This window comes from Saimiri boliviensis, chromosome 1 (genome assembly GCF_048565385.1).
Source record: "Saimiri boliviensis isolate mSaiBol1 chromosome 1, mSaiBol1.pri, whole genome shotgun sequence".
NCBI classification, from domain to species: Eukaryota; Metazoa; Chordata; class Mammalia; order Primates; family Cebidae; genus Saimiri; species Saimiri boliviensis.
In genome coordinates, this window is record NC_133449.1 from 165,638,550 (window position 1) to 165,656,047 (window position 17,498).

The 17,498-nt window shown below is 41.7% G+C and overlaps 1 protein-coding gene and 1 pseudogene across 1 annotated transcript in view; both read right to left on the reverse strand.

Moving 5' to 3' along the window:
- Nucleotides 1-17,498, reverse strand: part of SPOCK1 (SPARC (osteonectin), cwcv and kazal like domains proteoglycan 1) — a 545,496-nt gene that overhangs the window by 356,733 nt on the left and 171,265 nt on the right. The window lies entirely within an intron of this gene.
- Nucleotides 15,093-15,202, reverse strand: LOC120365384 (U2 spliceosomal RNA; annotated as a pseudogene).

The following is a 17,498-nucleotide window of genomic DNA, read 5'->3' on the forward strand; positions in this document are numbered from 1 at the left end:
AAAGGAGAGAATTCACCAACCATAATCTACAATTAAAACAAGTCACGTTGGGCATATTTTCTCTTATTTTACTCCATCAGATGAAACTAGTTTCCAAGATCCACATGGCTGTCAATTTCCCCCTGCAATTCATATTTTTATTCTTCTCAGTAGACACTTTATTTTTTGTAAGCTGTATCCAGTTTTGATAGCTCACCAGAACCTGAAGTAACAAATATTTTTAATTTGATTATTTAAAAAGCCTCATTAATTTTTCAAGCCACACAACATACACAGGCACAAATGTATTCGCCAGACATCTGCAACCAGCGAAGGTTAATAGTCATTTAATGTAACTGCATACGTTACAAGCAATCTTCCTGTCCCACTGCATTTTCAAAGACCACATAAATATGTAATCTATTCCTCTTTTTTCTATCATAACATTCCACTGGGGCGATTCTGATGAGCTGTCCCCCCGCTGCCTCCACTGTAAAAGTGCTGCACAGTGGCTGATGGATAGATACTGGGTTTGAGTAAAGAGGATTTCTGCAGCCATCCATAAACCCAGCTCATTTAAATTGCTAGCTGTTGACTACCTGAGAAGAAAGAAAAGGCTGTCCTTAAATTAAAAAAAATAAATAAATAAAAAGCATGGCTCTATTGTCTAGAATGTCAAGCAGAATTCCTATTTCCAGGTAGAAGCACTGAGGGACCACCTGATCATAATGAGGGGCTTTGTTTGTCTTCTCAGCCCCATCTCCTGGGAACCCCTCTTTGTACCTTGAGAAGAAAAAGAGTGCTCAAGATTCCTTTCCCTATAACTAGTGTTCTGGTGGACGGTGAGCCAGATAATTGTTTAGATAGTCAAGTGGGTCTGAAGTGGAAATACAAACAGACTTAGGATGTTACTAGGAGACTACCCCTTGATTAAATGGGAATTCAAAGATGAAACAAGTATTGCCTATTGTTTAATTTTTCCCTTCCTTGCAAGTAGGGTGTTTGGGAACAAAGCTAAGACTCTAAAAACCAGAGCATACATCAGACAGCACAGAGCAGGCCCTCCATTAACTTTTCTCTTGGTCAAGATAAAATTTTTCCTAATCCCAAGACATGCTGCTCTGAGGTCAGTAAATAATGTTGATTTACTGACCGATTCACCTGCTTCTCTGCAGGAAATCAAAGTTCATTCATTCACAGACTTGCTCAGTGACAGAGGATGTTTCATGGATGCCATTCTATCCAGGGCATACAATTCATGCTTTAGCTCCTAAAAATTTGCCAAGCAACGCAGTTGAAAGCTAAAAACCATAATAAGTCACTTTCTCTATATCAGCAGTTCAAGTTTGTCCAATCTCTGCCCTCAGAGAAAAGAGAAGGCGCACACAAATTCCAAGACCATATATCACAAAGATTATGGAGCCTGTTTGAGACATCACAAAAACTACCCAGCTGAATTTGAAGCTGTCTCTCAACAGAGAAATGAAGATTCACAGATTTCCAGGGAAACTGCATTTTGAGGGAGATCCTTCTAGGTAAAAACCCACAGAATTCAATGATGAAGATTTCCTTGGGCCTTTAATTGATTTACAGCCAATACTCCATGGCTAGCTTTGGGTGAAAGATCCATTAATTTAAAGCCATTCATTACCCTTTTCTTTCATCCAACAGATTTTTCCAATAGGCTTATTGTTAATTGTAAGTAATAGATTGACATCTCTCCAAGAGCAAGTCCTTTTAATACTTATAAATTCTTTCTTGAAAGGCCTCAATGATAAAACTAGTTATGTTTTCAGTAGAGGGATGCTAGGATACAAGTTTATGCAATGCCATAAAACTGTACTTCTTATTTAAGTAGCATCAGCAAGACAGTAGAATAGGAAACTCGAGAGCTCATTTCCCAACAGAAACACCAGCTTTAACAAAAACACATGATCCAAAAGCCTTTAGGAGAACTCCAGGAATCAGTTAGGAAGTCACAGTACCCCAGGCAAACTCAAAATCAAGAACAGCTACATTGAAATGGGTAAAAAAAAAAAAAAAAAAAAAAAAAAAAAAAAAAAAAAAAACTATTTTATTCCAACTGTATCGATCCTTCTCCCAAGCCAGCACAGCTCATGATCAAAAGGAAGAGTCCAACTTGTGGATTCTCCCTTGGGAGGGAAATTGAAAAGTAGAACATACATCCAACGTTCCAGCTTTTCAGGGACCTGCCCAAGGGACTGATTTCTGTCTCACGTGATTCAGAGTGCTGATGGGAAACTGACATATCTTGGATGCCTGGGATCCACAGAGAACAAAAGAGCACAGAAGCTAGTGGCAGCACCAGAGAACTTGTAGTATCACACAGAGACACCAGCACAGCTTGCCATAATTTGCAGAAAGCACCCAACTCATGGCTTCTCCAATGGGAGGGAAAAGGAAGGGAGGAATGCATACATTATGTTCTGGTTTTTCAAGGGCTGCCTGAGGGAGTGGTTTCTGTTTTGCCTGACTTAGAGTGATGACAGAAAACTTCAGATACCTGGGAGCCAGAGGACAGAAAAGAGCTCAATGATAGAAGTACCAGAAAACCTGAAGTACCTCATACAGACACCAGAGGGAGCAAGAGGCTACAAGCTCCTGGAAGAGACCAGATCAGCAAATCCCTTTAAACGGGAAATAAGCACAAGCCTAGAGATTTCTCCCCTGAAAAGGTTTAAGACACCTTGGAATCTCTAGCTGGGCTGATTGCTGAGGTCTTTCCCTGTAAGAAAAACTAGGAAAAGTGGCTGTGTTTTCAAATGTGTAAATCCCAACAAAAAACTATAAGGCTCACAAAATAATGGGGAAGCATAGTCCAATCAAAGTTACAAAATAAATATCCAGAAATTGGTCCTAAAGAAACAGAGTTATATAAATTATCTGATAAAGAATTCAAAATAACCATCATAAAGATGTTTAACAAGCTCAGGAAAATCATGTATAAACAAATGAGAGTATCAACGAAGAGAAAAAGAGCATTTTTTAACCAAACAAATGTGTGAGCTGAAGAACACAATTACTGAGTTGGAAATTTCACTGGAGTAATCCAAGAGCAGAGCAGAACTGTTTGAGCAGCATAGAATCACCAAACTCAGAGACAGGCCACTGGAAATTATGCAGTCATAGAAACACCAACCCAAGGGGGAAAAAAAAAAAAAGTGAAGAAAGCCTAAAAGACCTACTATGGGGCACCATAAAGACAAATAGGTATATATAGGTGTATTATAGGTGTTCCAGAAGAAGGAGAGGAGAGAGAGAAAAAGGGGCAGAAAGCTTGTCTGAAATAATGGCTCTGGTAAAGGAAATGAATATCGAAATCCAAGAAACCCAATAGATCTCAACCAGAACATACCCAAAACATCCATAGAGATACATTATTATCAATTTGTCAAAATTTAGACAAAGGGAGATTTTGAAAGCAAGAAAAAAGTGGCTCATCACAAACAAAGGAGTCTCCATCAGACTATCAGTGTATATATCAGCAGAAACCTTGCAGGCCAAAAGGTGGGCAGGCCAAAATGATATATTCAGGCCAAGTGGGATGATATATTCAAAGTGATTAAAAAAGAAAAAAAAACTGTCAACCCAGATTCCTGTATCTATGTTTTTCAAAAATTAAGAAAAATTAAAAGCTTTCCTAGATAAACAAAAGCTGATAAAATTTATCACCACTAGACCTGTCTTACAAGAAAAGCTAAATGGAGTCCTTCAAGTTGAATAGAAAGAATACTAAAAGACACTGGTCAGCAACATAAAAGCATATAGAAGTATAAAGCTCACTGACTGGGACAGGCAGATCACCTGAATCCAGGAGTTCGAGATCAGCCTTGGCGACATAGCAAAACCTTATTCCTACAAAAAAAAAATACAAAAATCAGCCAGGAATGGTGGCACATACCTGCAGTCCCAGCTACTCTGGAGACTGAGGTATGAGAATAACCTGAGCCCAGGAAGTCGAGGCTGCAGTCATCCACGATTGTGCCACTGAACTCCATCCTGGGCATCAGAGTGAGATAACGTCTCAAGGGGAAAAAAAAAAAGAAAAAAGCTCACTAGTAAAGGCAAATATATAAATATTACAAATACAGAATACTGTAATACTCTAATGATGGTAGATAAATCACTTAATTCTGGCATAGAAGTTAAAGTAAAAAGTACAAAAACAACTATAAAGATATGTTAAATGGATACACAATACAAAATATGTAATTTGTGACAATAACAGAAAATATAAAGGGAAGAAGTGAAAGAGTAGAATTTTTGTATGTGACTGAAGCTAAGTTGGTATCAGCTTAAAATAGATATTACAACTGTAAAGCCCCATGTAACCACAAAAAAAAAACACATAAGATACATAAATGAAAATGAGAAAGGAATCAAAGCATATTCTTACCAAAAAAGAAAAAATAATCAAGAGAGAGAAAAAGGAAGAAAAACACTAAAAGATAAGCAGAAAACAAAAGCGCATTTGAGTCCATTTTAGTATCACAGAAAACCTGAGACAGGACAATTTATAATGAACAGGAATTTATTCTCTCACAGTTCTGGAGGCTGGGAAGTCTAAGATTGAGGAACCAGCATCTTGTAAGGGCCTTCTTGCTGTGTCATAACATGGTGAAAGGAATCATGGTGAAAGGAATCACGTGGTGGAAGGGCAAGAGCTAGTAAAAGGAGGATGAACTCTCCCTTTTATAACAAACCCACTCTTGCAATAACAGTGTTAATTCATTCACTCTATTCTCATGGCCTAATCACCTCTCATTAGGCCCCATCTTCAAACACTGCTGCAATGGGGATTAAGTTTTTAACATGTGCCTTTCTGGGAACACATTCAAGCCACAGCAAAATGGCAAAAGTAAGTCTTTCCCCTTTGGTAATTACAGGTATTGATCGACTTAGACCTATGCAACTTACGACCATTCGACTTTACGACCACAATTGCTAGCCACGACTGCTCCACATCTGGCAGCGCAAACGTTGCCCAGCTGGGCGTACAACAGTGCGGACCAGCTTCCGGCAGCACTACCATCTCCGCATGCACCATTTCAACTGTTATGCCAGACTTGGTATAGCAATTTGTGTTTTGTACATGTTTATATATTTTGATATGTTTTGCAATTGGGAAAAATGTTTCCTATGGTATTTTTTACACCTATATTTTGTATTTTTGTATGCACCTGTATTTTGTAATTTTGTATGCTTTGCAAATATTAAACCAGTTGTACTAGTAATGCAGTGTTTTACTTAAACCTGACGAATGTAAAAATAAGAAACAAAATGGTGTAGAGATGATACAAATGGCATAAAATGAACAAAGAAAATTATGATAACAATAATGAAAGAAAATTATAAAATATGACTTAAAGATTTTTATAACATCATTTCACAGTACTGTACCTATAGCCTACTCAACTTATGACCAAATCGTGTTACGACTGGTCTGTTGGAACCAATCGTGGTTGTAAGTCGAGTACTAGCTGTACTTTAAATGAAACCAAATTACATTCCAAAATTAAAAGACATAGGGTAGTTTAATGGATTTTTAAAAAGATGATCTTATTTTAGATTTTAGGACACACACAAGTTGGAAGTGAAAGGATGGAAAAAGATATCCAATGCAAAAAGTAACCAAAGGAGAGCAGAGTAGTCATATGTATCTCATACAAAACAGACAACAAGTCAAAAACTGTCATAAGAGACAAATAAGAACATTATATGTTGATAAAAGGGTCAGTTCACCAGGAAGATATAGCAGTCATAAATACATTTGCACCTAACATAAGAGGACCCAAATATATGAAACAAACATTGACATGGCATGGGCTCAACAAAAGGGGAGAAAGTATTTGCAAGCCATACTTTAGAAGGGATTAATATCCAAAATGTATCAGGAACTCAAATACCTCAACAGCAAGAAAACACCTCAATTTTTAAAATGGGCAAAGAACCTGAATAGACATTTCTCAAAGAAGACATACAAATGGCCAATATGTATGAGAAAAAATGTTCAACATCACTAATCATCAGGGAAATGCAAATTAAAACCACAATAAAATATTACCTCACACCTGCTGGAATGACTATCATCAAAAACAGAAAAGGTAAGTGTTGGCAAGGGTGGGGAGGAAAGGAATCTCTCACATATTATCAGAGTATAAATTAGTACAGCCATTATGGAAAACAGTATAGAGGGTCCTCAAAAAATTTAAAAAGAGAACTACCACATGATGCAGCCATCCCACTTACAGGTACCCACCCAAAATATTTAAAATCAAGATCCTAAAAGGACATCTGCACTCCCATGTCCATTGCAGCACAATCTATAAAAGCCAAGAGGTGGAAACAACCCAGTGTTCGTCTATGGATGAATGCATAAATAAGATGTGGTGTACAAATACACAAGAATGTTATTCAACCTTAAAAAAGGAGAGAATCTTGGCAGGCATGGTGGCTCACGCCTGTAATTCCAGCACATTGGGAGGCAGAAGTGGGTAGATCACTTGAGATCGGGAGTTTGAAACCAGCTTGGCCAACACAGTGAAACCCCATCTCTACTAAAAATACAAAAATTAGCCGGACGTGGGGCCAGGCACTGGTAGTCTCAGCTACTTAGGAGGCTGAGGCAGGAGAATCTCTTGAAACTGGGAGGTGGAGTTTGCAGTGAGCCAAGATCACACCACTGCACTCCATCCTGAGTGACAGAAGACTCCATCTCAAAAAAAAGAGAGAGAAAATCTTACAAATGGATGTACCTGGAAGACATGGTGTTAAATAATACAAGCCAATCACAAAAGAGGAGATATCGCATCATTCTACTTATATGAGATATCTAAAGTAGTCAGACTTTAAAAACAAAAAGTAGAATGGTGGTTGCCAGGGGCTGCAGAATGAAGCAGAAGACAAATGGGAGCGGCTATTCAATGGACACAAAGTTTCCATCATGCCAGATGAAAAATTTCTATAGATCAGCTGTACAACACTATGCATATAATTAACACTGTGTGGTACAATTAAAATTTCCTTAAGGAGGTATCTTTTATGTTATTTTTTTAACCACAATTGAAAAAAAAAAAAAAGCTATACTTCCTGTACAAGCTGGAAATCTCAGAATAATCTGAACACAACAGATTTCGCAAGTAGGTTTCCCCTTCCCAAAATTTAGTTTCCAAAGGGACAGAGAGGGCAGAGCAACACCAACACTAAGCTGTATAGATAAGCTTGATGGGTCAATCGTGAAAAAAATATATATATATATATATGTATATATATATGAGGGGTTTGCACTTACCAAGTAAGCTAAATTGTCATACACCTGCAGACCTTGAGTTTGATATATACGTGTATAAACACACAAAATGTATGTATGGAAATAGATATGGCAAACGAACAGCTCTATCTTTCCAACAGGAAAGATTTTGGGGATGGGGGCAACTGAGATAAGAGGCTGTCAACATAATGTCTTAATTATGTAATTCAAAATAGTGAAAATAGAAGTTTTTGATTGAAATAAACTATTTACCAATCAGCTATGGTATTATCTCTCAACACATGTCCTTGATAGTTAAAAACATACCAGCCCTCCCTTGCATGACACCACTTCTCAAATCAGGGAAATTTCCTCTTTCTCTCATCAGGACGCCACATGGTTTCTGGCCACTGGGTTCATTGTACTTTGTGCTTTGGGGCCAGGACCAAGTACCCCAGCACCCTCCTCAACAAGAGAGCCAGATCTTGTATACAAACACTTAAGTCAATGATGCCTTTGCTAAGAAGAATTCTTCATACACAGTTCCTGAAAGCTAACAGCCCAGCTCTCTGAAGTTGTCTGCCAAAACAGAACTTCAAGGCAGTAACTTGTAATTATATTACTCAACAATGATTTATGAACCACCCACTCTGTGCCGGACATAGCACTGCTCTCAGGGCTGCGTACACATGAAGGAACAAATCAAAGGTCCCTGCCCTCTCAGAACTATCATTTGTGGGGGAGATGGACAGACAAACTCACACATGGATATGTAATAACACCAGGAAATATTAAGAGCTATGGAGAAAACAGTGGCATAAGCAATCCACAGAGTGAGGGGCAGTGTAGTTACACAGCGCAGTCAGCTGACTTCCCTGAGTAAGTCACATTTGAGCCAAGGGCTAAAATAAAGAAAAAGCCACACAGACATGTGGGAGGAAAGCATTCCAGGCAAAGGAAACAGCAAGTACCAGGGCTCTGAGGCCTTCTGGTTTTGATTGATATCAACAGGTTAACCTCTAAAAGGGCTGCACCAATTCACTCTCATCAGCAGGGATGAGTATGAGCACCTATTCCCCTACATTTTTTACCGGCACTTCACCCACCATATTCCCTTTATTTTCCATAACAGATAATTACTATAGCATCATATCTCGTGTAATATCCATAGAGGGACTCAAAGGACTGATGACAGGAGATGAGGAAATGAAAAAAATGCAGCTCCTATTCAGCCAGTATTCCCTGTACCATACACAGCATCCCACCCCCCAACACACACAGTTGACAGACATTTCAATTTATCCTCACATCAAACCTTTAAGAGAGGCATTAGGTACCTACTTTTGCATGCAAAAAAAAAAAAATCTAGATCCTAGAGACTTTAAGAAATCAGGCCAAAAGCATTTGATTCTTAGGCTGCAACCGGAATGGACTCCAGGTGAGCCTACCTTCAGAACCTGAGCTCCTTCCATGCCACCAGGTTGCTCCCTAGTCCAAGGGCAGAGAAGAGCTTGCTTGTCAATCCTATATGAGGGACAAGCTCCAGCCTGAGTGCAGCTGGTTGCCCTGGGTAATTTCTTGCATATGCATTTGATTTTCTTTTACTGGATCTTTTTAACAGCAAAAGCCAATATTCCCCAATGCACCAGGAATTTATCTACAGCTGAAGGAAGTTACTGTCAGGAAGATGTGGATATGAATAATTAAGGCGCTATTAAACATGCACACATCTTGTAATAAATCTCAAATTAGAATGTGCCAAGATCTTGTTAAACCTGCCAACACATATTCTCAAATAAGGTGGGAATATAATTTGGAGCTTATCAGGAGATTCAACCTTTCACAGAAAAATACTATTTAACTGTTCAGAATTTTAATCTGGAGATTACCTGAATTTGTCTCATCTATCATTCCATTGTGTTTATGCCCATTGTGAGAACTCAAACAAGTAATTTCTCTCAGGATGCCCTCAAGTGGGGTGTATTTTGATACATATTGCATTAAACCTCATTATTTCTGACATTATCCAAAAGAGCCTCACTCTAAATATACTTCCCTTTAATTCTTAAAAACAAAAATGTTCACTCATCAGTGACTTAAACAGAACTTCTTGGAAAGTCCAGGAGCTATGCTTTTTGATGTGGGTATGCAGAGAGCACTGTAGTTAAGAGCACACACTCCAAGTCTGATTGATTTCCTGTTCTGGCTCCACCACTTACCTTTTGTCAAATGGGAATGGCAGGAATGCCTTCTGCACAGAGTGGTTTTAAAGATCTCATGAGTCAACCACCTAAAGTGCTGCCTTCTGCATAGTAAGTGCCACCTGTAAATATTATCATTGGGCATATCCCAAAAATAAAAACTGATGTTACCAAAAACATACAACTAACAGTTTCTAGTAACATTTCATCTTTCTAATACAAAAAAATATATATACAGGTTTATTTTTATAATCTCATAAGCAACTCACATGAACAAATAAGAAAACAGATTCTTAAGTATAACATAATGAAGTGTTAAATATCCCTGTGGCACTGACAGAAACCAATACAACTATATCTATTTTGCCATCAGGGAAACTGAGATACCAGTGGCTGAGACATTTGGTTTCAACCTCCCAGAAAGAGGAAGGCAACACAGAGGAGGATGCCCAGCCTTTCATGGCTCTTTAAATGGTGTCTTGGTGCTTTCTGTTCCAATAGGCCAGTACATTCTTTAAAGATAGGCTTAATTTTCACACACAAGCTGTGTAACTCCCGACAAAGCAAATAACCAGGCTGTGCCTCTGTTACCTCATCTGTAAGGCAGACAACAATAAAAACACATAGCTCCTAGGGTCTCAGTGAAGAAAATGAACCAAAATCATAGACCAGTCCTCCACACACATGCATGAGCTGCTGGAAAGGCATGCCCACTTGCCTGTTCTAGAGTGGGTCTTCCTAACACGGCAAATAGCCCAGATCCTCAAGTCAAAGAAACAGCGGAGAAAAGCCACAGCAAGAAAAAATAATGAACATATTGTTCCTACAGACACCTCTCAGATTCTTCAGATCACAGTGCAGAATTAACCGTCCATGGTCCATGCCCACCTGTGAGGCCACTGAAGGTAGAAACAGCAGCAGCTCATCACAGCCTTTTGTGCCACCTGACCTCCCACTGAAAGCTGAACTTTTCTTTGCTAGTAACTAGAGAACAAATTGTGCAAAATGATTGGACTGACCCATAAATCTGTGCCAGTAACCCACTGGCAGGGTAACCATGTGATTCTGCAGAATCTGTAAATCTCACCAAGATAGATGGCAAACGTACTGAAGTCCCTGGTCAGGAGCCTCAGCTTCCTAGGCCATATCCTCAACCTCATCTGCACTCTGGGGACAGGGATGGCAGGAAGAGGATGGACTGGGAAGAGTGACAGTTCACAAGGATGACCTATGTCCTCCACAAAGATATAAAACTCCTCTCATTTAAATGACAAAAGAAAAAAAAACAAGAGAGAAAATATCTGTGTGGTGTTCAGGGGAGAGAACAAATCAGATACTAAGACACGAACCTAGCTCCTAAACAGACAGGCCAGAAGAAAGTTCACAAAGACAAAGCATTTAACACCATGCCAGGCCCACAGTGTTCACTTCATACTGGCGCTAGTCGCTGCCCTTCCTCTCAACACAGAACACAGCTATAACAGCAGCCAGTGTGCTACAGGCCAAGGCGCAATGCTAAGTGTTTTACACGAATTATTTCATTTTCTTCTCAAAACACTCCTAAGGAGCAGGTGCTATTCTCATTCGCACTTTCCTGCTGAGATAGCTGAAGCTTAGAGAGGCTAGGAGACGTGCCAGGATCCCACAATTAGTACGCGGCAGGACCATCTGCATCACTACTTCTAAACGGCATGGTCTCTGTATACCACGGGATCTTTTAAGAACGGTTCTTGCTACCTGCAACTCTTTGGGGGATTGCAAATGGTATATAAAGTCAGAAAGAGCTGGCACACTTTTCTGACTTTTCACCACCCCACCCCAGCCTTTGGATGCTGTGATGGTTAATTTTACGTGTCAGCTGGATTGGGTGGTGGTGTACCCAGACATTTTGTGAAACATTATTCTGGCTGTGTCTGTGATGGAGTGTCTGGATAAGATTCACATTTGAGTCAGTGGGCTGAGTAAAGCAGACTGGCCCTCTCCAGTGTGGGTGGGCCTCATCCAGTCTGTTGAAAACCTGAATAGAACACAAAGTCTAGGTAAGAGGGAGCTCCTCTTGCCTAACTGTGAGCTTGTACATTGGTCTTTTCCTGCCTTCAGACTGGAACTGAAAAATAGGCTCTTCCTGGGCCTTGAGACTAGCAGATCTTGAACTGAGATTTATACCATTGGCTCTCCCGTGTCTCTGGCTTGCTCAATCTCCAGCCACTGAGCCACATCCTTACACTAAATCTATTTATGTATATATACTTATATACACACATTCACACACACATCTGTCTCTAGCTCCTAATATCTCCTTTTGGTTCTGTTTCTCTGGAGAACCCTAATACAGATGTCATTCATCACACAAATCCAACTAAAGCCTTCATTAACAGTAGAGCTTTTTTAAATGATTTATTTAGACACTAAGCATGCAATAACCCAGTGTTCAAAACTAAACTTTAGAGGAATGTCCAACCTAAAGAAGCGCTGCCGTGAAAATAAAACAGGAACTGATTCTAAGTGTGGGATGTAGTGGGGAGGGAGAAGGGAACACAGGGGGATGGTGTGCTCTCCGGCCCCTGCAGAACCTTTCCGCATTACTGTTTTGTTGACTCCTCTAACACACCACATCCATTTGTGCACACACGCTATCCCACAGCGCAAGCTCAAGCAGCCATCTGCGTGGCTCACTCAGCATATCACCCACAGTTCTCCTCACCTGAATGAGTCTAAGTAAGGATGTGAAACAGACTGAAGAAATGGTAGAAGGAAACGCTGTTTTGGGGACAGAACCTTCTTTACAGCTCTTGTCTCTCTCCCATTTACAAGACAGACTCCCCTGGCCCTCAAACTAGGTTCAGTGGGAATTAGCTGTTAGGAGCTGGAGCCAGACCAGCCATTATTGTATGTCCCATGGGAAGCAGAGCTGAGACCTCACTCTGCTCTGCCAGGCCTCCCACCAGGCCACTGCTCCTGAAAATTAGCTCTTTCATCATGACGAGCCGCCCAAAGCACAGGAGCTAAGAGATGACCTATGGGCCCAATTCATAATATTTATGTTCCTTCCACTTCCCTGCCTTCTATCTTTGTTCAGTACCTTAGGCCGGCTGAATCAGGGACCCCCCAACTAGACACTGTGGGATGGAAACTATAATTGCAATTGTCAGTGGTGAGCGGCTCTTACAGTGAGGGCTACATACCTACAATCCACCTGCATTTCCCAGCTCCTTCCACTACCTTCAGCCAAAATGCAAACTGACACTACCTTTTTAGTTAGATTAGGATAAGGCCAGTTTAATTCACTCCTTAAATGCATCAGAATTTATTTTAAAGCCACATATCTGTCAGATCACAAGACATGAACCTGCTCCAAACCTATCACCAGATGCATTGTAAAAATTCACACAGAAAGCTAGAAGCAAAAGTTGAAAGTGAATGTGAATGCAAGGCTGATACTTGGGTATGTAACTTGCTTTAAGTTCTTGATAGTAAAAATACCCAACTCAAGCAACTCAACAAATACATATTGAGCAACTACCATGTGCCAGATATAGACTGAGGAGACGAAGAGATGACGCCAAGCCTACATGAGCTCAATGTTCTAAAGCACTCCACCAAACCTCCGTTTGCCAGGAAGGAGTTGTGTGAATCTTTGCAAAGATCTTCCCAGCCCCAGATTCACCTTGATAACAATAGCTTTCATCTAAGGAAGTCACGCATGCCAAGCATTATTCAGCCATAGGTATTTTCAGCATTCCCTTTATTGAGCACCTATTATATCAGGTACTGTGATAAGTACTACACACACCATACCATTTAATTCACCTGACATCTCTGCAAGGTAGGTATTTCTACTATCATTTTACAGGACAAGTCCAGAGAGATGTTAAATAACTTTCTGAAAGTCATATCATCAGCAAATGGTGAAGGCGCTGGGATTCAATTTCCTCGTCTATCTGTACTTCCTGGGCATCCACTGTGATTTCCAAGAGATTCAAAGGAGGCCTGCTCCTCACTCAGCTGTACAGCAGCATTCACGCTACTGAGGTCAAGGGACTGTTTGTTCCTCTGCGTGAGAAAAAGGAGCAGTGAAGTCACTGGCAAGGCTGCAGCTGTAGGTCCCAGGTGAGTTTCCTCCCCTGAGTCGGCCTTGTCATCTCTCAAATAAGGAAGATGAACAAAGGGATCCATAAGATGTCTTCCAACTCCAGAGTCTGCTGAATCCCTGCAACTGGAAGACCTACTGATTCCCAGGGCATGCAGCACATAATCAGACCCTAACCAGGGCCCACCAGAGAGAAGCTGACTCCAAAAGACCCATGTATTAGGCCGTTCCTGCATTGCATCTTTATAAATTACCCAGCCTCAGGTGTTTCCTCTATAACGAAACACCTGAGGCTGGGTAATTTATAAAGAAAAGAAGTTTATTTGGCTCATAGTTCTGCCGGCTGTATAAGCATGGTGCCTGCATCTACTCAGCTCCCAATGAGCCCTCTGGGAGCTTTAACTCATAGAGGAAGGCAAAGCAGGAATAGGCACATCACATGGTGAGAGAAGGAGCAAGACGGAGAGAAAGTGGAGGTCCCAGACATTTTTAAACAACCAGATCGCCGGGCGCGGTGGCTCAAGCCTATAATCCCAGCACTTTGGGAGGCCGAGGCGGATGGATCACGAGGTCGAGAGATCGAGACCATCCTGGTCAACATGGTGAAACCCCGTCTCTACTAAAAGTGCAAAAAATTAGCTGGGCATGGTGGCACGTGCCTGTAATCCCAGCTACTCAGGAGGCTGAGGCAGGAGAATTGCCTGAACCCAGGAGGCGGAGGTTGCGATGAGCCGAGATCGCGCCATTGCACTCCAGCCTGGGTAACAAGAGCGAAACTCCGTCTCAAAAAAAAAAAACAAAAAACAAAACAAAAAACAAAACAAAACAACCAGATCCTGGTGAACTGAGCGAGATCTCAGGGGATGATGCTAAACCACTGGGGAGAGACCCATCCCCATGACCCAGTCACCTCCTACCAGGCCCCACCTCCAACCCTGGGAATCACATTTCAACATGAGATGTTGAGGGGACAAAAATCCAAACCATATCAACCTGCTGCAGCACATCCAGGCAGACGTAACACTCCACAGCCCCCTCACTGACCTGCATGTTCCACCCTAATTTCATCCGACTTGTTGAAATAGAGCCTTCTTTTCTTCCAAGATTAAAGTTCTGCTAACTCAGATCATATCACACCCCTGCATCCAAAGTAACACACACACCCAAAAGCCAGTGACAGAAACTCCTGAGCAAGGCCTGCGAAGCCCCAGGTGGTCACTCTGGCTTCTGCTCCCCTCTCTGGCCCTGCCTCGGCTCCCACACCCCAGCTGTCCACTCCAACCTCCCTAGGCACTGAGCTCTTCATGGTCTTTTCCTCCTTAGATCATCACCCAACACAGCACCTAGCACAAAACCAGTGGTTGGTAACACTTGCCGAATGCTTGAAAGAACAAGCATTGCTTATCTCAACAGGCCTTGTATGATTACTATAGCGACCGGCTGGCCAGCACCACAGATTCTTCTCCACTTCTATGGGCTGGAGGAGGGGGATGTGCCATGTTCTGTGCAGACAGCAAATGTTCTGCTTTGCAGGGGCTAAGGAATATATACAAAAGTGTTCTCAGACAATACAGTGCCATGTAAATACAAAGCGCTTTCATATATATGTCTGTATATGTGTAGATACTACACTTGATCTTAGCCAAAAGGCCGAGAGGCGATTGTGTGTAGACAGAGAGGCAGACAAACAAACAGATGTCTGCTGAAAAAATACATATATAACCAACATTGAAATCATGGTCCAAGGCAAAATATGTTACGTGCAAAGCGAGTATCACAAATAGCAAGAGCTGCAAAAAATGAGGGTGAGTCTAAGAGGGAGAGGGGAGGTTACCAAGGAGAAAAGAACTTCAGTCAGGCCCTAAAAAACTGGTACAGATCAACAGATGTCAACAGCCAGAGCAGTAGAGGTGTGGTCCCTACCCATTTGCATCAGTATCCCCTAGGGTGTTAGTCAACTCCCTGCCTACTAGCAGTGCTCCCAGAGTTGGGCCTGGGAGTCTGTAGTTTTCATCACATGCTCAGGTGATTCTGATGCACGTTAAAGTCATCACCGAGCCTACCAGGCAAAAGGGCCTGAGTGTACAAAGCTGTGTAGGACAATAATCTAAGAGAACTACAAAGTAGCAGCTAGAAATACATGTGAGGCTCGAGAGCTAGGTCTGGATTCTATAGGTAAAGGGAGAGATGTGACCGGCTTTTGGATAAAGGAGTGATAGTGTGAACACGACATTCTAGAAAGGTTGGGAAGCAGCTCAGGAGGGAGTGGGAAAGGAGTTGAGGAGGAGGGAGCCAAGTCGGGAGGCCACAGACCTCCAGCAGACAATGGTCCCTCCCCAGGTTGAGATCCCCATGTTGGCCACCACTAGGGACCAATCGGGGCCATGGAGACACCCCCCTGGTCTCCTGCATGGACATCTGCTCTGGTCTTTCTGATAAGCCCAGGCCTAAGGATCATCTGATTAAAAAAAAAAAAAAAAACACAGGATCTCAAGGCACGAGTGAGAAAATCTTATTTGCAGACCAAGAGAGTAAGAGATCCTTCAGCATTCAAGCGCTCAGGCACTGGTATTTGGCAAGGATGTGCTGTATGCCAGGCACCCAAGTTCCTGGAAACGAATGGATAGTAACTGTAATCTGGTCAAAGCCGAGAACTTACATTTCTCAGGAACACTGGCATATCCACATTAAATCTATAAATACATAAAGATTTCTGGAAGCACTGAACAGAAGTGTGAGATTTTCCATATAGATGTGTCTGTTTGTTGGGAGATGAATCTCAATGACCTCTACTATTACTAAACCACAACAACAAAAGACAAAACAATCACAAGTTGGAAGCTATATAACCATCATGTCCAATGCATCATTGTGAATGTGAAGCAGGTTGGGTAGTTTCCATCTTGACTGGGGAGTTTAAAAGATGCCCCACCAGGGACCAGTGGAGTCCTACTCTCTAGGGGTCTCTGCCAACAGAGCCACTCCTCCCTCCCTCTTTGCTTCTGCCTGGCTCTTGCGCTGTGAGTGGTACAAAATTCGCTATCTTCACAAGAGTGCCCAGATTCCATGAGACAGACTTGCCTCAAAACAATGCAGATACATAACTTGAGCTCCAGCTGACATAGCGTATAAGCATCCAAATAAGTTGCTTTTCTGCTGAGACGAATAGAAGAGGTGACTTCAAAAGCTTTCCTCTTTCAAATAGATGAACAGGCTTCCAGCCAAAATGAACTATATCATTTCTACCTGTCTGAAGGTAGACAGGCTATAAACATTCTAGCAAGATGTCTTGGGAGTCCTTTAAGCTCTGTGCAAGAAAGTAAATGGTTTGAGAAAGGTCTCTCTAATTAGCTAGTGCAAACTGAGAGCAAAAATGTTTCAATTCCAGGAGTGCAGGAGGGTTTGGTCGCAGAACGCATTTCCTGTGCCTCTTGCTCTGGTGCTCCATATTCTCTCCAAAGCAGACAGTGTTTTTCTGGCCCTGTGGTTTCAAAGATAACCTTCATGGTAAAAATCAATAGCTGTAACACAGTGTTTGGTTCAGAATGAAGCGATAACCCAGGTTCTAGAAGTCCCCTGTTGAGGTCAGAGAGATGCTGGCACAGACGCCTCATTTTCTCCTCACAGTCCTAACATGTGTAACTGCTGTCCTCTGACTTGAGGAGAGACACCTTTGCTGTCTTGCCTTTCTCTGGCAGGCGAGATGCTTACAGCCTTCAGACTCTGGTTCCAGGCGCACTGAGAAGAGCTGGGTCTCTAAGAACATTTAAATTGACAGCTGGTTTATTTGCACTTCGGTGTTGCACCCAAGGGAGCACCCCTCAGCAAGGGGGATACCACTCGTGATGCTCAGAAAAAGAAGCCAAATGCCAAAAACCACACATGGTGAGATTTCGCCCGTGACATGTCCACAGATGTCACATTTACGGAGGCAGAAAGCAGACCAGCAGTTGCCTGG